The sequence below is a fragment of the Bos indicus x Bos taurus genome, chromosome 16 (assembly GCF_003369695.1).
Source record: "Bos indicus x Bos taurus breed Angus x Brahman F1 hybrid chromosome 16, Bos_hybrid_MaternalHap_v2.0, whole genome shotgun sequence".
NCBI classification, from domain to species: Eukaryota; Metazoa; Chordata; class Mammalia; order Artiodactyla; family Bovidae; genus Bos; species Bos indicus x Bos taurus.
The window spans coordinates 65,234,675-65,256,902 of record NC_040091.1 but is presented as its reverse complement, the minus strand read 5'-3'; the positions used below and the strand labels follow the sequence as shown (position 1 = coordinate 65,256,902).

At 39.8% G+C, this 22,228-nt stretch overlaps 1 protein-coding gene across 1 annotated transcript in view; it reads left to right on the top strand.

The window, feature by feature from the left end:
• The window catches only part of FAM129A (family with sequence similarity 129 member A), a 184,147-nt gene that overhangs the window by 30,061 nt on the left and 131,858 nt on the right, over positions 1-22,228 (top strand). The window lies entirely within an intron of this gene.

Below are 22,228 nucleotides of genomic sequence, written 5' to 3'. Positions count from 1 at the left end.
CCCGTATTTCTTTTTGGAATTTCATCCTACCCTCTCTACCTCTCTTTTTTCATGATAAATTTCAAATCTTGAGCTTTCTTTTTGCCATTTGGGGTATAGTCTTCCACAATGAACTATACTCTTTTATCACCCACGCTGCTTAATATAGTGTGCTAGGTGATTCAGCATTTAATCAAGATTTTTGAAGTTAATTAATTCATAAAGATCCCATTAATTATATGAGCCAAGATTTTGGAGTCCACATTTGAACAGTAATTTGCAGTTGCGAGGTTATTTGTTTTGACTTGCTGTGTTGTATTTCCTTAGCAGGTTGCAGATATTCAAGTCTTAAGATATATGGTCCACTCTAAACAGTGTGGATCATTTTTTTTTTTCTGTGTAATTCACCATTAACATTTGCTAGCTTCATTAATAAACTTCAACTACAACCTCTTTGTTTTTATTAAGAAAATAGAAATTTCTCTCTAAGAAATGGTGTTGATGCATCTGGTATATTAAAGTTGCAATGATTGGGTGCCTGTATTAATTCCCTCACCATTTAAAAATTGAATTTCAGTTCAGTTCAGTTCAGTCGTTCAGTCATGTCCGACTCTTTGTGACCCCATGGACTGCAGCACGCTAGGCTTCCCTGTCCATCAGCAACTCCCAGAGCTTGCTCAAACTCATGTGCATCGAGTTGGAGATGCCATGAACCATCTCGTCCCCTTCTCCTCCCTTAAATTTAAATTTGAGGACTTAAAATTGAATTTAAGTCTGAACTAAAATATTAATAAAATTTAGATGTAATCTCTTTTCCTTTACTCTTTCAGGACAGGACCATTATTTTTGCATTTGCTGGCCAACGCAGGCTTCCCATAAAACTCATTCTGATCTAATTTTGTAACTGAGAATATTCATCTTGCTAGCTTCAGAAGGATTCTTCTCAGACATCTAAATCAAAATGCCTTGACTTGAAGCCAGGGAATTTAGAGATTCAGGATTTCATGTCCATATACCTTTATTTTGGTATCCAAAACTTACAGCATTCTGTCAAAGGGGCCTATGACCCCCAAAGTGTAACCATTTTTCTAGAAGTATTAGATGACTACGGAAAGTATCACTTTCTCTCTGAAAGAAGCAAAACAGCTCACATTCTCATTGATGTTCTTATCTTCATATGTTTCTTTTTCCTCTTCTGGGTTAAGGATTTTTCTAAAACATCATTGATTTTCAAGACCCATGGAGGTGCCTTTTTCATGTTTGATGTGACAAATCACAAGGCCTGGTTGTTGTGTTAGTGTACCGAGTTGCAATGTCGGAGTGTGAGAGTTGGCTCCCACCAGTCATTGCCTTTGTGCTACATGTGGACAGCTAGTCAGCCATGTCAGTGGACAGCATCCAGGAGAAACATGATTCCTTTTAAAATGGCATTTTTAAACATACTTTTACTCCACATATGCATGAGATTAAAGCTTTCCCAAGAGGGGAGGGAGGCCCAAGGCGGGGTGGATATATGTATAATTATGGTTGATTCTCGTTGTTGTATGGCAGAAAGTAACACAACATTGTAAAGTGATTATCCTCCAGTTAAAAGAAAAAAACCTTACCCATAATTTGTAATGATTTTAAGGCTTCTGTCTCTTTCATTTGTCTTTTTCCTGCTGTGCTACAGATTTTCTCTAAAGCTAAGTGTTGTATTTTATAACCTGCAAAATACATCTCCTTTTTAAAGCTGAATACAGCCACGTGGACTTTAAAGAGGATAACTTCCATGCACACAGGAAGTGGAAAGAGACAGTGATTACTGTGTTCTATTTCTGATAGTTTATTATTTCATTTCTTGGCCTACACAGCTTTCATGATGGACTCCATCAGCTCCCTGAGAAATTATTCTACAGATCAATAATTTTTGTGTATTTGAATCAGTGACAACTCAGGGACCTCAGGGAACTTGAAATTGTACTACTCAATTTGTTTTTGTGAACTTCAGGCTCTGTTTTGTACTATGCATTGTCTACTTGTAGTTTCTGTAATTGGGATGTGAACTGTGGGAAGCTGAGTCAAGATTGGTCCTCTATTTTATCATTATCTCTCAGCTGTCTCTGTATCCTTCCCTATTAAAAAATTTAAGTTAAAAACTTCCCATTTCTCCTGAGAACTGTGAACATTGCTCTTAAAGAAGACTCCCATGCTCTCTGTACTTCCCTGTTCAAGCAGCTGATACTAATTACAGATGTGGCTGTCATCACATACGCTAGTGTAAGTCTTTCTAGGTCCTAGAGACACAATTCACGGAGGGACTAATATCTTTACACAGCCTCTTTCTTAAAGAGAATTGGGAAGACAAGACCTGAATAAGGTGTGAGGAGGTCGGAGAGCTACAAAATGAATGGTTGAAGATTTGCTACAAATTAGGGCAAATATAGTCTCCTCCATCTCCCAGCAGCAGACCTGAAGCCAAATTACAGATGCCTCTCTGAGAATATTGCAAGAACATGACAATAGACACAAATCTATGATATTTGGCCTGGGACATAGGGAAGCACTTCGAATTGGTTTTTAGTAACTACAATAAAGTAACTACTGTTGTAAGATATATGTGTTATATCCCCACCCCCATCTGAATTCAGGAGGTCCATGGACTCTCTCCCAGATTCTTTAAATGAAAGTGTTGACATTTTAGATGTTTAACTTTCCTAATCTAGAACAAGACTTGCTGGCATTGAGAGGGAGAGGAATGCCAAAAAGCTTCAGTTGGCTTTAGTTTACTTGCCTCGATTTCTTCTCTTCTTTAAATTCTCCTTTTCTTTTCCTTTCTTCTCTTTGCCAAATCCCAGAGTAGCTTGAGTATTGTTGTAAGCGATGTCCAGAGTCAATAAAATGTTCACCACGTTTTCCCTAATGTGAACCAGGAAATACATAATTGGAACACAGAAAGGGTAGACTGAAGAGGCTGCCTTTCCTGTTGTACAGCAGCAGGAGACGTAGGAAGTAACCCACTCAACTCCTCTCAAGCGGAGTGAGTGACAAAATGTTGATGATTTCACTGTATTTTCCATTGAAATAGAGCCTTCTCACATTTTTGCAAAGGTCATTTATTTTGTCTATTAACTGAGAATGCAGAATGTCCTTGAGCATTTTTACTCATAGAACTAACAAGGACAAGTTAAAAAAAGTATTGTACAAATATTTTGCTTAACTTTCTTGCCAAATGCCTGCTGCAATAATAATACAATCTTTATTACTGTCACAGGGTCTTAAGACAATGGTAGTCCTCTTGCTGCATGTGTCGCTTCAGTCGTGTCCGACTCCTTGAGAACCCATGGACTGTAGCCTGCCAGGCCCCTCTGCCCATGGGGATTCTCCAGGCAAGAATACGGGAGTGGGTTGCCATGCTCTCCTCAGTCCTCTTGCTAGCCCACTACTAAAATAAACTGCTGCTGCTAAGTCGTTTCAGTTGTGTCCGACTCTGTGCGACCCCATAGACAGCAGCCCACCAGGCCCCGCTGTCCCTGGGATTCTCCAGGCAAGAACACTGGAGTGGGTTGCCATTTCCTTCTCCAATGCATGAAAGTGAAAAGTGAAAGTGAAGTCACTCAGTCGTGTCCGACTCTTCGTGACCCCATGGACTGCAGCCCACCAGGCTCCTCCATCCATAGGATTTTCCAGGCAAGAGTACTGGAGTGGGGTGTCATCGCCTTCTCTGACTAAAACTAGAATATACCAAATTAATACTAATTAGGATCCTGTATAGCTTTCACTGTGTTTTCATCAGAAAACAATTTGAAAGCAATACATTATAAATTGTTTTTTTCCCATATTTTTAAGCTTCTTGGTGCTGAGTAGTATGGTGGGGGTTCTGTGGTATTATGTGGCTTGAGGAACTTTCAAAGTTCCAAGTCACTGCTGAGTCTGAAAAGGTAAATTTGGAAAAATGTATTCACTACAATGCTTCCTTGCTACTGTTCGCAATTGCTGATTTCTTAAAACCAGGTGTTCTGCAGTGGATGGGGGAATTCTTGTTTCATCTCTGAGGTCCAGCCACAGTTCTGTTGGGCCAACAGCAAGAAGAGCTGTTCTAGTAATCCAGGGTCTTTGGCTTCTGGGATCTGTTGTCATAATGGTCTCTGAATGGCCACTTAGCCACACTGTCCTTTTTCAGGACAAGGGGAGTCTGCTTTTCATCCCAAGTTATCTAGGACCAGACCTTCTCATCCATTCTCTCTTCCTCTCCACCTGGAGCCTTTGCCTCTGCACTGGTTTCTTCTTGTCTTGGAAATGGCGAAAGCCCTTCCTATGTCTCACTTACTGTTATCGCCATCTTTACCCTTACCACCGGGAACTCCTTCCTTTGACCTTTTGAGTTGTTATATCTTGAGCTGCCACCCCGTTTTTCTCTTTTCCTTCACCATCCACCTTTTTGTTCAAGTGTAGGATTTTGTATTCATTACTTTCTTATTCACCCTAAGGTTTCTCCCCTGATTCTTTCAGTTGCCAAATGCCTGCTACAATAGTAAGTTAATACGATCTTATTCACCCTGTATTCCTCTCCCCACCTTCACTTGTCTACTAAAACTACTACTTTCATGTTATCAGTGACCTCTATTCATGAAATCCATTTTTTTTGTCTTCCTTTTCTTGTTCTCCACTGTTGAGATAATTGCTTTCATATGAATCTCCTTTTCTCCTTGGTTTCCATGAACAAGGCTGTCCCATGGTTTTCTTCTCTCCCTAGCCAGTTCCCATCTTGCACCATCCCATCCTTGTTTTTTCTTTCTTCTCCAAATTGGAAAACATGAGATTATTCCAGTGTCTTTTTCTGTTCTTCGTTGTCTTCTACCTCTTGATATCACTCTGTGTACACAACTCTTAAATCTACACATCAGTGCCGTTGATTTTCTTCTGAATGCTAATCTGAATCACCAGCAGCTTATTTGATATTTTCTTCTCAAGATCTTCTTGAGATACTCTCAGAATCAGGTAACAGCCGCAGAAATTTTTAATTTATTCAGCATTTTCCAAGTGCTGTGCAAGAGTCTAGAACTACAGAGATAAATAGGATATATCCCTGCCCACCAGAGATTTATACTCTAGAGGCAAAGACAGTTCTAAGCATGTGATAAAAGCACTTATTGAGCATTGACCTTGGGAGGTTTGGTGCTAAGCCCTTGACATAATTTATCCCATGTAATGCTAACCAATCCTGTAGGGATCTCCATTTTACAGATAAGGAAATCAAAGCACAGAAAACGTGAGGAATTTACCCAAAGTCCTTTGAATGTCAAGTGGCAAAACTGGGGGACATAAAAACAGGCAGTCTTCAGAGACCCAGCCTCTTCTCTAAACCCATAGCCCAGGATGGCATAGGGACCTCATTGTACCTCTCTGTCTTTTAACCGCCCATGTCTTTGGGGTCTCTGGCCCAGTTATGTATGTGGAGTTCTTGTACAAATAAAATTAAATCTGATTTTCTCCCATTAAAAACAAAACATAAAACCAGGCAGTCATTCTTAAATAATACCTGATCAGTCAGTCAGTCAGCCAGTTCAGTCGCTCAGTCGTGTCCGGCTCTTTTTACATGCACTTAAAATGTGTTTGGAGGGTCCTTCTGAGTTAAAAAGGAAATTTTAAATTCTAGCTAAAACTGTCAGAGAAGGCTTCCTAGAGGAAGTAACATTTGAATGAGACCAGCAGAAGGCGAAAGGAAGGAAGGAAAGCATTTTAGGCAAAGTCGCCTCAGTGGGAAAGAACAGGCTGTCTCGGGGGAACTGAAAGAACCAGGGGAGAAGCCCTGGGCTTCTGACATTCGGCCTCTGTTTATGTGGCTCTCTCAGCAGAGAGTTGTTTTCGCCCTTCATCTCGGCCTTCAGTTATTTGCTCCGAAAGATAGCTCTCTTTTGAACTTTCAGAGCCCCGTCTATGGCACTTGTGGGCTGCTCAGTGTGTTCGGCCTCGTACAGAACGTGCTGTATCTGACCTCTCCCTCCGCACTGGATTGCGTTCTTCATTAGTTCCGTGGCTTCTCATACGCTTGCATATCATAGCCACTCAATACACCATAACTGAATATTGAACGAATGTTGAATCAGTGCAAGAAAAGTAAAATTACTAGAGAAGTAAAAATAATCCATAATCCTTGCCAGGTGTAATGGTAATCAATTTAGTTCAGGAGTGAATTAGCCAGTGGATGTTTGATAATGTAACCTGCTTCCAGTAACTTGGTTTAGCTGCTAAAGCTAGCTTTTAAGGATACAATTTAACCACTGGCTGTGGGATGTTGGTCATGATTACTGGGGTGAACTCTAAAATTCTACCTATAATTCTGTGTTTACATTTGGCATCTATAGCTTCTCAGCACTCTGTAATTCCCATCAGTGAAAAGAATGCTTTAACTGGAGAATTCCATAAGAATAATAAAATTTTCTGAAGAGAAAGCTTAATGGGTTTTAAAAATACATTTATAGTGCCTTCATGCTGTCAAAACAACCACTTGAAAGCTGAAAAGTATGTTCAACATACTTTTGTATTTATATCTCAGTCTGAATTTCTTCTTTGATTCAGCAGAAGGATTTCATTTGATTTTATTAGAAAGAAAACATAGAGAGGTGGAGACAGAGATGCAGATGTCACTTAAGAATCTTGGAGCCATCCTTATCTCCTGCCTTGCTGTTACTTGTCACAGACAGTCCCCTAGTAAATGGTAAACTCTACCTCCAAAAGGTCTCTAATAGTCCTCTTCTCTTACCCTCTTCCATGTTACTGCCTGGCTTCGTCTTTATGAACTTTTGCCAGTATTATTACAACAAGTTGTAACTGATCTTCCCAGCTCATTTTTGTGTACCCCAAACCACCCTTGACATGTCTGCAGAAATCCAAGCATGTCCCTTCCCCTTTTGAAGGTCTCCAGTGGCCCCTTATGAACCTCTTGACTGACTCCTGCCCACCTCTCCACCCTCATCTTGTGACCTTCCTTCTAGTTACCTTGAACTTTAAATTTTTTTTAGCCTCTGTCTGGACTACCTGACAAACCTTTACATGCATGCTGTTTCATTCCAAGCCTTACCTCTCTGTCAGGCTTCCCCAGGTCCCTCAGGCCACTTAGATGCTCCTTGCACCTTGCCTTATATATATATGTATGCTATGCTATGCTAAGTCACTTCAGTCGTGTCCGACTCTGTGTGACCCCATAGACGGCAGCCACCAGGTTCCCCCATCCCTGAGATTCTCCAGGCAAGAACACTGGAGTGGGTTGCCATTTCCTTCTCCAATATATATGTATATATATTACTATTTAGTTCTCACAATAGCTGTTTAAAGTGAGCTGTCTTTGTTTCCATCTTACAGGTAAGAAAAGTGAGGCTCAAAAAGCTTACGTAATTTGCCTAAGGTCCCAGAGTAAGGCAGTCAGTGGTGAGCTGAGATTTGAAGCCAGTTCTTTCTGTTTCCAGAACCTGAGCTCTTTCTGCGGTGTGTTGTTCCGTTACTGTAGCTTCCCCTGGCACCCGTATCTATTTTCGTTCCTGTATTCATCACATTTACTATGTTGACAATTCTCTATATCTGCTATGTTCAGTGGGGGCACCAGCCCATCTTTCATCTTTGTATCTCCAAGGATAAGCACAGTGTCTGGATCATGGTAGGTAGTTAAGAAATATTTATTGAGAGAATGAATGAAACAAACAACATGAAAAACCGATATATAAATTTCAGCTATCTGTGAAGGAAAACATAACTTGGTCTTTTCTGTATGTGGTGTGGAGAAGCAGAAGAAAGGGAAGACTGATAAGGGCCAGTCACTAGAGTAGAAGGGTTACTGGAGGCCAACAGAAGGGTTGTGCAATGTCCAGAACCATCTTAGGAAGGATTTAAGAATCCACTGCTAAAAGAAGTCAGGAATGAATACCTAGATAATTTTATTAGATTTTTTGAATGTTTATACTGCCTAACATGCTCCCTTAGATGAACTTACAATTAATTCTTACAGAGAAATGTGCCTCTGCAAGTAACACAGGGGTGCAGGAGGAACAGAAATGGGGTGGAGAAGAGTCTTGCAGTGTGGCACCATATGAGACCATCGGTTTCTTTATTTGAAAATATTTTTATGTTAACTGTGAGAGTGACTGACTTTTGGTAACATGGTATAGTAGACTGAAGAATATCCCTCAGAGAAGGTATCAGGTTCTAACTCCTGAAATGTGTAAATGTTAATTTATGTAGAAAAAGAGTCTTTGCCAGATGTGATTAAAGGTCTTAAGATGAGGTGATTAAATGCAATCACATGTATCTTTATGAGAGAAGCAGAGGGCGATTACACACACACACATGAAGGCAGTGTGAATATTGAGGCAGAGTTTTTTTTTAATAGTCTTTTAAAAGTAATTAATTTTCGGCTGCATTGGGTCTTCATTGCTGTGCACAGGCTTTCCCTAGTTGCGGCAAGCAGGGGTTACCCCCCAGGTGCGGCAAGCAGGAGTTACCCCCCCCCGTTGCGGCAAGCAGGGGTTACCCTCTCGTTGCGGCAAGCAGGGGTTACCCTCTCGTTGCGGCGTGCGGGCTTTTCACTGTGATGGCCTCTCTTGTGGAGCACAGGTTCTAGGGCACAGGGGCTTCAGGAGTTGTGCCGTGTGGGCTCAGCAATTGCAGCTCCCAGGCTGTAAAGCACAGGCTCAATAGTTGTGGTGCACGATGGGGCTTAGTTGCTCCATGGCATGTGGAATCTTCCCAGACCAGGGATCGAAACTGTGTCTCCTGCACTGGCTGGATTCTTTACCAGTGAGCCACCAGGGAAGCCCCTGAGGCAGAGTTCTAAGTGATGAAGCCATAAGCCAAGGAATGCCGGCAGCTACCAGAATCTGGTAGAGGCTGGATCGAGTTCTCCCTGAGAGCCTGAGAGGGAGCGTGGCGTTGCCAAGGGAGTGGGGCTACTGCATCTTCATTTTGACCCAGTGCTACTGGTTTTAGGCTTCTGGCCTCTAGAACTGTGAGAGAACAAGTTTCTGTTGTTTTGAGCAAAGAATACTTTTCTGTTATTTAAAGTGTGTGGTAATTTAAGGGGTTGACCCAGAAGGGGTACCAGGTTTTACCCAGGATTTATATTGACTTGCCACATGTTGAATTCTAAGAACAAGTCTCTACTAGGTTTCTATGACTAAATTGCTTTCACTGGTTTAATCGTTGTTGTTCAGTTGCTCAGTCATGTCCAATACTTTGCAATCCCATGGACTGCAGCACGCCAGGCTTCCCTGTCCTTCACCATCTCTCAGAGCCCACACAAACTCACGTTCATTGAGCTGGTGATGCTATGCAGCCATCTTGTCCTCTGTTGTCCCCTTCTCCTCCTGCCTTCAATCTTTCCCAGCATCAGGGCCTTTTCTAATGAGTTGGTTCTTTGCATCAGGTGGCCAAAGTATTGAAGCTTCAGCTTCTGCATGAGTCCTTCCAATGAATATTCAGGGTTGATTTCCTGTAGGATTGACTGGTTTAATCTCTTTGTGGTACATGGGACTCTCAAGAGTCTTCTCCAACGCCACAATTCAAAAGCATCAGTTCTTTGGCACTTAGCCTTCTTTATGGTCCAACTCTCACATCCATACATGACTACTGGAAAAACCATAGCTCTGACTATGTGGACCTTTGTTGGCAAAGTAATATCTCAGCTTTTTAATATGTTGTCTAGATTTGTCATAGCTTTTCTTCCAAAGACCAAGCATCTTTTAATTTCATGGCTGCAGTCACCATGTGCAGTGAGTTTGGAGACCCCAAAAATAAAGTCTGTCACTGTTTCCATTGTTTCCCCATCTATTTGCCATGAAATGATGGGACCACATGCTATTATCTTAGTTTTTTGAATGTTGAGTTTTAAGCCAACTTTTTCCCTCTCCTCAAGAGCCTTCATTAAGAGGCTCTTTAATTCTTCTTCACTTTCTGCCATAAGGGTGGTGTCATCTGCATATCTGAGGTTATTGATATTTCTCCTGGCAATCTTGATTCCAGCTTGTGCTTCATCCAGCCCAGAATTTCATATGACGTACTCTGCATATAAGTTAAATAGGCAGGGTGACAATATACAGCCTTGACGTACTCCTTTCTCTATTATGAACCAGTCTATTGTTCCATGTCCAATTCTAACTGTTGCTTCCTGACCTGCATACAGGGTTCTCAGGGGGCAGGTAAGGTGGTGTGGTATTCCCATCTCTTTCAGAATTTTCCACAGTTTATTGTGATCCACAAAGTCAAAGGCTTTAGCATTGTCAGTGAAGCAGATGTTCTGGAATTCTCTTGCTTTTTCTATGATCCAATGGATGTTTGCAATTTGATCTGTGGTTCCTCTGCCGTTTCTAAATCCAGCTTGAATATCTGGAAGTTCTTCATTCACATACTGTTGAAACCTAGCTTGGAGAATTTTGAGAATTACTTTGTTAGCGTGTGAAATGTGTGCAATTGTGCAGTAGTTTGAACATTCTTTGGCATTGCCTTTCTTTGAGATTGGAATGAAAATTGACCTTTTCCAGTCCTGTAGCCACAGCTGAGTTTTCCAAATTTGCTAGCATGTTGAGTGCAGCGCTTCCACAGCATCATCTTTTAGGACTTGAAATAGCTCAGCTGGAATTCCAGCACCTCCACTAGGTTTGTTCATAGTGCTGCTTCCTAAGGCCCATTTGACTTTGCACTCCTGGATGTCTCTAGGTGAGTGATCTCACCATCGTGGTTATCTGGGTTATGAAGATCTTTTTTTGTATTGTTCTTCTATATATTCTTGCCACCTCTTTAATATCTTATGCTTTTGTTAGGTCCATACTGTTTCTGTCCTTTATTGTGCCCACCTTTGCATGAAATGTTCTCTGATGTCTCTTTCTTAGTCTTTCCCATTCTATTGTTTTACTCTTTTTCTTTGCACTATTCACTTAGGCAGGCTTTCTTATCTCTCCTTGCTATTCTTTGGGAACTCTGCATTCAGATGGGTATATCTTCCTTTTCTCCTTTGCCTTTTCCTTCTCTTCTTTTCTCAGCTATTTGTAAGGCCTCTTCAGACAACCATTTTGCCATTTGGCATTTCTTTTTCTTGGGAGTGGTTTTGATCACTGCCTCCTGTACAACATAATGAGCCTCCATCCATAGTTCTTCAGACATTCTATCAGATCTAATCCCTTGAATCTATTTGTCAAATCATAAGGGATTTGATTTAGGTCATACCTGAATGGCCTAGTGGTTTTCCCTACTTTCTTCAATTTAAATCTGAATTTGGCAATAAGGAATTCATGATCTGAGCCACAGACAGCTCCCAGTCTTGTTTTTGCTGACAGCATAGAGCTTCTCCATCTTTAACTGCAAAGAATATAATCAGTCTGATTTTGGTATTGACCATCTGGTGATGTCCATGTGTAGAATCGTCTCTTGTGATCTTTTTGTTGTTTTTTTTCTTGTTTTATTAATTTATTTATTTGTAATTGGAGGATAATTGCTTTACATTGTTGTGTTGGTTTCTGCCATACAACAATGTTAATCAGATATATATATATATATATCCCCTCCCTGTTGAATACCCTCCAACCTTCCATCCCATATCACCCCTCTAGGTTGTCACACAGCACTAAGTTTGAGCTCCTGCATCATCCAGCATATTCCACTGGCTAATAATAGGTCATTTTTAAAAAAATTTAAAGTTTGTGGTAATTTGTTACAGAAGCCATAGGAAAACTAGGAAACTAGTATACACTGGGAAGTGTAATAAACATGAGACCCCATAAACAGAGAGCACGCTTGCATCACTCTGTACCCTGCTTCCATTGCAAAGCATTCTACTTTCACTTCCCAGGGGATCTAAAGTGAAGCGTGTCTGCCTCCAGAACTTTACTTCTGGACTTTGTGAACCCTCTAGTAGTTCCTTTGTCTCCCATGATTCTCTGATCCCACAATCCATCACAGTTCTGGCAAGGCATATATGTATTTCTTGGAGTGCATATATGGCTTTCACTGCCTGGTGATGGAATGTGGGCACAATACTATGTTTAGATGAGGTCTGTTATACGTGGGCAAGCTCATGTTACTTAATTAGTTTAGCATAAGTGTAAATCTTTAAAGGGACTCAACTTTCCCTTGCTTTTGTGTCTGTCACAAGACTAGGTTTGATTAGATAATTTGATTTGATTACAGCTATGGTTCCTTCCGGCTGTAAAATTCTGCCGGTCTCTCCCTTGTCTACATTTGCTTTTAACCATGAGCCTATAGATGTTTCTCACTGTGTAGTTTCTCACTGTCTAACTCTTGACCCAAGATGAGCTCTCAGAGTAATTTAAGGTATCTCTCAACTACTTAACATTCCTAGAGAAGGAGGATTATTTTTTCTTTCTGGATCTCAAGTCCTAGTCAAGGCTTAAAAACCCCTTAGCTCTTGACTAATTTGATGTCCCTGGATTCACACCTTGGAATTTATTCAATTAATCTCTTTGGTCCCCAGAATCTACCTTTAACTTAGCATCTGTGAACAGAGCTTAATGAGGCCAGTCTGATTTCTTGCAAACTTTCTTCTCTTATTCACATTTTTTTCTTTTAATACTTTTCTAGCATGTTGTTAAGAGAAGGCAATGGCAACCCACTCCAGTACTCTTGCCTGGAAAATCCCAAGGATGGAGGATCCTGGTAGGCTGCAGTCCATGAGGTCGCTAAGAGTCGGACACGACTGAGTGACTTCACTTTCCCTTTTCCCTTTCATGCATTGGAGAAGGAAATGGCAACCCACTCCAGTGTTCCTGCCTGGAGAATCCCAGGGACGGGGGAGCCTGGTGGGCTGCCGTCTATGGGGTCGCACAGAGTCGGACACAACTGATGCGACTTAGCAGCAGCAGCATGTTGTTACATTAGACCTTCCAGTCTCAGTCAGGTCCACATAGATTATTTTCCCTTTTGTGAACGAATGATTTCCCCACATGCACTCTGAGATTCTCCACAATTCTCATCTTTCCTCTTGTTCCAACTTCTGTTAAGGGTTTGGTACTTCTTTACCTTGCACAATGTCAGTTGGTCTCAGATCTTCATCTTTGCATTATTATGAATCATCATTCACCAGGAATTTTGGAATACAGTTTTCTTTGTAAATACACTTTAAGCAGCTGTAAGCCAGATATTTCGTATAGTGTCAAGTTGTTAATTAGAATGAGATTCAATTCTTGTTTTAAGATTTTATTGTAATAGAAAAGGTGAGATGACTCGCAAATCATAAGATCCAGTGACTGCTACTGAAATATTGATTGAAATAATGCCAGAGACAAAAGTCAATAGGACCTACTTCTGGTCTCTAATAGAACCCTTGCCATGAATGTGAATTTATGAACATCAGTTTTTTTTTTCACATGACCAGTAGGTCTTTGGTGACTCTATTTAGTGAGTCTGTTACATGTATTAAATGATGTAAATGCATGTGCAAGTGTCCAGTATTATCCTTGGTACAGAGCAGGAGTTCAGTAAGAGATTGGTGAATTGAAATAATACTAGAGAAGAGGACTTAGAGGAGAGAGAGATTGCAAGTGTTTGGGTGGATCCAAAAGGGCTTTGTGGAAGATGAAGCATTTACTATAGGTCAGAATGGTGATTCTGCAGGGGAAGAACCTTCCAAATTACTCTTTTTATCCTTAGTGTTTTACAATTAGACTGTCTTCATATATATTGAATGAATGGATTCTGAAGGATGGGCAGGAATCTGGAGGGTTGAGTTGTACTTGGAGACAGGACATTTCAGACCAAGGGCACAGCATAGATGTGAGCAGGGGCAGCTCTTGCTGAAAAAGCAATAATTTGATCAGAGTGTAGGAAAGTAGCAGAAATAGAGGAAAATGCAAGCTGGGAATATTATGTGGGTCTTTAAAGGGTTTCCAGTGTTGCGGGAGACCTGGGTTCGATCTCTGGGTCGGGAAGATCCCCTGGAGAAGGGAATGGCAACCCACTCGAGTATTCTTGCCTGGAGAATCTCAGGGACAGAAGAGCCTGGCGGGCTACAGTTCTTAGGATCACAAAGAGTCAGATATGACTGAGCAACTAACAGTGTTAGAGTGGGGAGTTTGTACTTAATTCAGTCACTTTTTTTTAAACAAAAAAAATTTTTTTTATTGTTTATTTTGGGCTGCACTGGGTCTCTGTTGCTGCCCATGGGCTTTCTCTAGCTGCAGCGAGCCGGAGCGAGTCTTTGTGGTGCAGGAGCTTCTCATTGTGGCAGCTTCTCTTGCTGCAGAGCATGGGCTCTAGAGCTCAAGCTTCAACAGTTGTGGCTCATGGGCTCTGAATCGTGGGCTTCAGTAGTGGTGGTGCACGGGTTCAGCTGCTCTGCGGATTGTGGGGTCTTCCTGGACCAGAGATCGAACCCATGTCCCCTGCATTGGCAGGTGGGCTCTTAACCACTGGACCACCAGGGAAGTCCCACGTTCACTCTAGTTACTCTTCAACTTCTCTATCTCCAGTCAAATTTGGGGGAAGGGATATTTTTTGGTCATGCTTTCTCGGTTATTGAAAATTCACCATTATAATTGTCAACTGTTGTGCTTCTGCTTTTTGTTGGCAGGGTTATAAGTAGTCTTTAGTAGAGATAAAGGGAAACAATTTCTATATGTTAAAGAAAACAAATATAAAGAGACCGGTATGAGAAAGGAATAGAGAAGCAGTTAAGATTTTTTTTTTTTATGTTCAAACTTTGTCTTTTCTTAAATACTCTGCTAAACTTTAATAACTTTAAAGCTTTTAAAAAAATCATAAATTCAAATTGGAGAAGCCAAATTCTTCCCCCTAAATGGAAGAATTCATGATATTTGGATGAATTGGCACCCTGCTTATAACCAGCAATCAAGGAATCAAATGTATATAAACCTATGATTTTCCCAATATTCTAGATGGTTTCAAGGAATTATGTAAAGCAGTTTATAGCTTGCGTCAGCCATGTCCATAGCTTATTTCATAATTAGATGTTATGTTTCAAATAGTAGTGTCTCTCAGAGAGGTAATACTAATGCACAGAAACAGCCGGGAGTGTACTGAGGTCCCCGAAGGAGGGGAGGACCATGGAGGGGGTGCTGAAGACAGATCTGACTATGTTATCTCATTGCTTTGCATCTGATCTCACTTGTAAGTACACAACGATTTTGGGCACCATCATGAAAGAAGGTGCTGCCCATTATATTTAATGGTCATTGTGTTCTACACATGATTTGGTCAAACTGAGTTATCATTGCTTGGACATTTCTTGCATCTCTTTTGAGATATTTGGCACTTCCACCTGCTTTCAGTTGATTGCTTGGCATGCGGTGGACAGTCCTTTGCTTGAGTCTTTGTAACAATATGCAATTCAACTTCCTTCACCTCTTGTTTAAATCTCATTTAAAAATCTGAGCATTGCTTTGCAATAAGATAAGGAATTATGGTCACTTTTCCAAAGATAAATATTTATTTCACTGACATAAAATTTATCCTCCAACTCCATTTCCATACCTTTCTTTTTATACAATGACTTTTTTGTTTTGATGTCAAATCAATATAATCTGTTAAAAATGCCAATAAAAATGCCAATTAAATTCAGTGCCAACTATCAACAAAGTTCAGTTAAAGGGACAGTCATAGCAGTGTGAACAGCTATGACCAAGTTTGTGCACATACAATCATGCCACGATAGCACCTTCATGGAAGGCAATCATAAAACCCTGTTGATTATAAAACACAGTCTCAATTTAGAGATGTTAAAATACAAAGAGACTGTATATTTTAGGAGTAATGAAATACACTTACTTTAAAACATGCCAGGGACCAGTCTATCTCTTACTGAAGTATTGCCTCTATCACTAAAGACTAAATTAGTTAAGCCACATCCTGTGTGGTTCTGGTTTCTTGAAGTGTACTAACACATGTCCCCAGACTATAATGTACATTTGGTGACTGCAGTCATCTTACCAAAGGCTCTTCCAGGAGGGAGGCTGAAGCACTGAATACCCACGCTCCTGAACTCTCTTTCCCAAGCTGACAGGCATGTTTGCGTTTGCTCTCTTCCACCCATATTATGCACCAGTTAGGAGTTTGTTTAATGGATGATTTCATGCTTCTCTCTGACTTCTCATCTGATTTACTTCTTTCTTCTTCTTCTTTTTACTCTTTTAATTGAAGGATAATTGCTTTACAGAATTTTGTTGTTTTCTGTCAAACCTCAACATGAATCAGCCATAGGTATACATATATCCCCTCCCTTTGGAACCTCCCTCCCATCTCCCTCCCCATCCCACCCCTCCAAGTTGATACAGAGCCCCGTTTGAGTTCCCTGAGACATACAGCAAATTCCCATTGGCTGTCTATTTTACATATAGTAATGTAAGTTTCCATGTTACTCTCTCCATATGTCTCACCCTCTCCTCCCCTCTCCCCATGTCCATTAGTCTGTTCTCTATATCTGTTTCTCCACTGCTGCCCTGAAAATAAATTCCTTGGTACCGTCTTTCTAGATTCCATATATATGTGTTAGTATATGATATTTATCTTTCTCTTTCTGACTTACTTCACTCTGTATAATAGGCTCTAGGTTTATCCACCTCATTAAAACTACATCAAATGCATTCTTTTTTATGGCTGAGTAATATTCCATTGTGTATATGTACCACAACTTCTTTATCCATTCATCTGTAGATGGACATCTAGATTGCTTCCATGTTCTAGCTACTGTAAATAGTGCTGCAGTGAACATTGGGGTACATGTGTCTTTTTCAATTTTGGTTTCCTCAGGGTATATGTCTAGGAGTGGGATTGCTGGCTCATGGTGGTTTCATTGCTAGTTTTTTTAAGGATTCTTCCTACCGTCTTCCATAGTGGCTGTATCAATTTACATTCTCACCAATAGTGCAAGAGGGTTCCCTTTTCTCCACATTTCTCTCCAGCATTTATTGTTTGTAGACTTTTGGATGATGGCCATTCTGACTGACGTGAGGTGATATCTCATGATCAACTTCTTGATGGTCTTATTTACTAAAGCATGTCTTTTCAAAGACACACAGGAAAGCGTGTGTTGAAGTCATGTAATTTGCTCACCTTGGGCCAGTTTCATTCATACTGCTCTGAACATGCTCATTTCAGGCATCACTGTACTAAGGATGACACCCCACAATAGATACGTGGGAAACCTGCCGGAAGAAATCAGTCTGTCAGTCTCTGTCATCCAGGCCGAAGGTTGATAGATACATCTGTTTTAGCAGCTTCACTTTGAATTGAACAGATTCCAAGCTTTCTTCTCAGTACTCTCCCTAGAGTTTAACCTCTGAAAACAATTATTTCATTGCTGATTATTTGAAAGATGAATAGATGTGAGTTTTACCCTAGCCATTTTTCTCTAGTCTCTTACTGGTAAAAGAGTTGCTGAGTAGGAAGTTGTGAAAGAGGATCAAGAAAAGCCTAGTAAACAGAAAGTCCTGAAAAGTCTGTGAGAGATGATGTGTAAGGAAAACACAGTGGTGGCTTTGCTTTCTGGCAGCCAAGGTCACTGAAGCACAAAGCAGAGACTGCAGCTTAGAACTGGATACACTGATCCTCTGCACGTTCTCTTGGGGTGGAAGGGTCCTGGATTCCTGTTTTTGATCTTATGTCTGTTACTATCTCTGGAGGGTGTTTCTGTTCTCGTCTGCTTGCTGCATGTGGGCTTATGGCTGATTAGATGATGACATGTGATCATGTTTAAAGCACCAAGTGCAATGTACAGCAGAAGTTAGACAAATCTTCCTACTACTTACATTTCATGATAATCTATCCAGTACACTCTCACATTTTTGACTAAACGTTTATGGAGCTGATACGATTAACCAGCCTTTGCTTTTTTATATTAAGAAAACTCCCAAAATGTAAATTTAAGTGTGAAAGCTATTTGGTAGAGAAAAAGACTTACTTTCAGAAGGAAATTCTTAAATCAGTGAGATTTCTTAGAAACAAATGAGTGCTTTAAAACTTTAATATTTCTTCTTTGAAAAGAAATCTTCTAGGAAGTTGCTGTTTACAAACAATATTGGCATAGACTGTCTTCAAACTTTTAGAAACCGGATTTACTAAATCTCAGTAGGTCAAAGGACAACACTCTTTGGAATCATTTACAGTTTTGATTTTAGGGTACTTGAACATTTGAATGGGTATAAATGTTATTATTTATTAGGTAGATGACCTGAATTTTTTTAATTGAGTCTTTGGGGATGATAAAAATATTTTATATCATGTGGTAGTTGTATGATTATAAACATTTGTCAAAACTCACTGAATTGTACTATTAAAATTGATGACTTTTATGGTATGTAAATTATGTTTCAAAAGTGCTGACCAAAAAAAATATTTTGGTAATTTCAAGAAAGGGAGTTTCTTTGGATAAACTATGACACCAAGGTCATAGATGGCAACAGAAATGATTTATTTTAATCAGAAGTCAAATGTAATGAAACTAGTAAGAAAAATGATTTTACATATTTATTATATTTCCCAGTATGTTTGAGTTCTTTCCCCAGTGACATTATAATCATTTGTGTGCCTAGAGGTGAAGTGGAATGGGAATGAGGGAGTGGGTGGTAGGTGTGCCTCACAGAAAAGGAAAAAGATGAAGAAGGTAATTCGGTAGAAACTGGGGACAATTATTCCTTCTATTTCTTTCAATTCACTTACTGTTATTATGTGTATATAATAAACATTTAATATATTTTGAAAGAATCATGTGTTAAAATTGTAATATTAAAGAAATAGTTAAGCAAAAATTGCTATTATTATATAACTACTGGTTCTTTAAAATTGGTTCTACATGCTTAAAATAACCTGAGTGCAAAATCATAGCTTAGCTAAATCAATCGCTTATTTCAGCTGTATAAATATTCTTGAAAATGATGGCTGAATTGATGCTGTTTGAGAGATTACTATTGATTACTACTCCTCTTAAAATGATTGAATTGATTATGCCATGCTTTGTCAATTAATGGAACACCATTTACCTTAATTTTCAACTACTAATTTAATAATATGTAATGGTTTTATTTGGGCAATTGTGTGCTCTCTAGTCTGTTTTTATTTAGACCTTAACTAAGCAGGATGGACAGGGAGGCCTGGTGTGCTGTGGTTCATGTTCCAAAGAGTCAGACACAACTGAGCAACCCAACTGAACTGAACTGAAGCAGGTTATTACTTTGTACTGTCTCTCTGGAGGAAGTTTTCTTTCTTACCCATTTAAAAATAAAATATACCTACCAAGCATGGCCCTTTAGAAAAATAGATGGAAAAAAATTCATCCGTGGGCTTATTATTCAGTGATAATCGCTGCTGTTGTTTTAGTGGTTTCTTTCAGTCTTTTGTCCCCCTCTGCCCAGCTGGGATTTTTCTTTGTCTTGGTTTCGAGTTTTTACTTCTCTGTGAACTCTCTGTGTAAAACTCTGTGTTCATTTTCTGGTGATTGTTTACTTCTACAACATGCATTTTTACATGGTAGTTCTGTTCACAAATGTATTTTTAGTGGTTACATTCAATTTAAAATATACTATACTTTGGGCTCGGAGAAGGCAATGGCACCCCACTCCAGTACTCTTGCCTGGGAAATCTCATGGACGGAGGAGCCTGGTAGGCTGCAGTCCATGGGGTCGCCAAGAGTTGGACATGACTGAGCGACTTCACTTTCACTTTTCACTTTCATGCATTGGAGAAGGAAATGGCAACCCACTCCAGTGTTCTTGCTTGGAGAATCCCAGGGACGGGGAGCCTGGTGGGCTGCCGTCTATGGGGTCGCACAGAGTCCGAAACGACTGAAGCGACTTAGCAGCAGTAGCAGCAGCATACTTTGGGCTTCCCTTGTGGCTCAGCTGGTAAAGAATCCGCCTGCAATTTGGGAGACCTGGGTTCAATCCCTGGGTTGGGAAGATCCTCTGAAGAAAAGAAAAGCTACCTATTCCAGTATTCTGGCCTGGAGAATTCCATGGACTGTATAGTCCGTGGGGTCACAAAGAGTCAGATATGACTGAGCAACTTTCACTTCACATACTTTACTTCCCTGACAGTTCCACTTTCTTAAACTTTATTATGCATAATTAGTTTGAGAAATCCATTGCTTTTCTTTTTTTTTTAAGAGTTTTTTTTTTGATGTGGACCATTTTAAAGCTTTCATTAAATTTGTTACAACATTGCTTTTGTTTCATGTTTTCATTTTTCGGCTCTGAGGCATGTGAGATCTTAGCTCCCCAACCAGGGATGGAACCCTCACCCCCACTACTGAAGGTGAAGTCCCAACCACTGAATGGCTAGGAAAGTGCCACATTGCTTTTTGATGGAAGGAATTTTTATTTGCTTCAACTTTTATATTATAACTTTAAAGCAGCAGGTAAGCTACCAAATTGTATAACAATTAAGATTTAAGTTCAAACAACTGAATTTTAAATAATCTCAGATGATTATATAATCAAGAAGATAGAAGGTGTATTATACATAAGACCTTCTAAGTTTGCCACTAAAATGTATGCAAATCATTAAATATCTAAAGGAAATATTTTAATGATTTAATGATTTGCATACATTTTAGTGGCAAACTTAGAAGGTCTTATGTATAATACACCTTCTATCTTCTTGATGTCTCTTGATTTGCTTCTTATTTTAAGTGGCCATAAAAATCTAATATGTTGTAATATTTGTGTTTGTGATAATCTAGCCTCGGGCTTTGAGATTCTCTCTTAAGATGAGGCCCTTGATTTACCATTTTTACACATCTTGTGGGTTTCCTACTCCTTAGTCCACTCCAGTTGACAGCTCAAAACCACTTCCTCTTTGAAGTTTGCCTCGTTTCCTGTCCATTCATTTCCCTGGCTTTGGTTGGCAGGTGTTATTTATTTAAAACCTTAACAACAAATATATATAGATTTTTTTTTTCTGGCTCTGGGTAACTGAGACAAGACTTTCATCTCTTTCCCTCCTAAAGGAAGTTCCTTCAATCTGGAAATTATTTTTGATTATATTTGGTTAAAAAACTTTTTGGGGGGTTATTGTTTAGTGGTGTTTTATTTGTTTGTTTGTTTATCTGGAGATTTTGAAAGAGCCTGTGACTCACAGAAGGCATTGTGTGTACAGATATGTTTTGTACTCATTACCTAGGATGTTTGCAGAATTTCCCCCTCCCCAGGGAGTCAGTATGCAGCTGTTCTTTATTTCTCACCTGTTGCCATTGCCCAAATATAGACAAGCCCAAAGCACCATAGAAACCTTTCATGGAAAACAGCAGGACAGATGACAGAGGAACTCACTTCTTTTCTTCCTAAAGGTCTCTCTTTTAAAATTATTTCCACCATAAATTTGAGTTTGTTTTTCCAAGAAGCTGTGAATTTCTAATATTCATACTGTTTAAACTTGATCCCCCTTCCCCCTTTCTTTCACAGTAAGTGGGATTAAATCACCTAAGTATTGTTGTTCAGTTGCTCAGTCGTGTCTGATTCTTTGTGACCCCTTGGACTGCCGCACGCCAGTCTTCCCTGTCCTTCACTATCTCCTGGAGTTTGCTCAAACTCATGTCCACCGAGTAGATGATACCATCCAACCATCTCATCCTCTGTTGCCTCCTCCTCCTCCTCCTCCCCTCAGTCTTTCCCAGCATCAAGGGTCTTTAGGACTGGCCAAAAAGTTCATTCGTGTTTTTTCTCTAAGAACTTTCAGAAAAACCCCAATGAACTTTTTGGCCAACCCAATATTTTGGTGTCACCCAAGCATAGTCTTAATGTAAATTTCCACGTCACAACTTTCTTTATAAATATGTAGCTTTCTTTGATGATTTGTTCCCAGTGGAACAGTAGACTTCAGATCAGATTTGGGGAAAAAGAATAAAATGCTCCTCTGTGAGCTCCTCCTCTGGAGCCCCAGGCTGCTGGGAGCAAATGAGATGAATTCATCAGGACGTCACCACAGTCCAGTATGTACCAGCTATCTAAACACTTAAGATTACTGATTTTTTTTTTTTTTTTTTTTTTTACAATTTGTCTCATACTAAATCCTTATATAGCTAAACAATTTGCTTTCAGATGACTCTTTCTGACAAATTATTATTTAATGAAGGCTTCCTGGTTCTCTAATGAAGGAAAAATAAACCCATAGCATGTAAGAAGGAGAACAGTTTTGGAATGGCACTTTCTAAAGAATTCTAGAGGTACTTACAAGTCTAAATATTGGTGTGAATATTCCTTTGTTTGCCAAATTAATTTTCTAACTGCTTTTTCCTTAGTGTTATGGTGGTGGATGTTGG